This window comes from Arachis hypogaea, chromosome 12 (genome assembly GCF_003086295.3).
Source record: "Arachis hypogaea cultivar Tifrunner chromosome 12, arahy.Tifrunner.gnm2.J5K5, whole genome shotgun sequence".
In the NCBI taxonomy this organism is placed as follows: domain Eukaryota; kingdom Viridiplantae; phylum Streptophyta; class Magnoliopsida; order Fabales; family Fabaceae; genus Arachis; species Arachis hypogaea.
This window is the reverse complement of record NC_092047.1, coordinates 46666542-46667349: the sequence shown is the minus strand read 5'-3', so window position 1 is coordinate 46667349 and position 808 is coordinate 46666542. Positions and strand designations below refer to the sequence as shown.

The window sequence follows — 808 nt, the reverse complement described above, 5'->3', positions numbered from 1 at the left end:
ACTTTAATTTTAAATTAAAAATAAAAATATTTTTATTTTATTTTAATTAATTTTCGAATTTTTCTCTTCTCCTTCTTCTATTCTCCTCTTCTTCTACTCACATAAAGGAATCTCTATACTGTGACATAGAGGATTCCATATTTTTTGTTCTCTTTTTCACATGAGCAGGAGCAAGGATAAGAACATTCATGTTGAAGCTGATCCTGAACCTGAAAGGACTTTTAAGAGGAAACTAAGAGAAGCTAAAGCACAAAACTCTGAAGAGGACCTAACTGAAATTTTCGAAAAAGAAGTAGAGATGGCCGAAACCAATAACAATGGTGGAGGTGCAGGGAAGATGTTTGGTGACTTCACTGCACCAAATTCCAACTTACATGGAAGAAGCATCTCAATCCCTACCATTGGAGCAAACAATTTTGAGCCAAAGCCTCAATTAGTTTCTCTGATGCAACAGAATTGCAAGTTTCATGGACTTCCATCAGAAGATCCTTTTCAGTTCTTAACTGAATTCTTGCAGATTTGTGATACTGTTAAGACCAATGGGGTTGATCCCGAGGTCTACATGCTTATACTTTTCCCGTTTGCTGTAAGAGACAGAGCTAGAATATGGTTGGACTCTCAACCTAAAGATAGCTTGAACTCTTAGGATAAGCTGGTCACGGCTTTCTTAGCCAAGTTCTTTCCTCCTCAAAAGCTTAGCAAGCTTAGAGTGGATGTTCAAACCTTCAAACAAAAAGAAGGTGAATCCCTCTACGAAGCTTGGGAGAGATACAAGTAACTGACCAAAAAGTGTCCTTCTGACATGCTT

General features: G+C 37.5%; 1 non-coding gene across 1 annotated transcript; it reads right to left on the bottom strand.

Moving 5' to 3' along the window:
- Positions 1–700: 700 nt before the first annotated feature.
- On the bottom strand, positions 701–808 carry LOC112731456 (small nucleolar RNA R71). The gene has a single exon (XR_003167232.1). It is a non-coding gene; the product is annotated as a small nucleolar RNA R71 (small nucleolar RNA).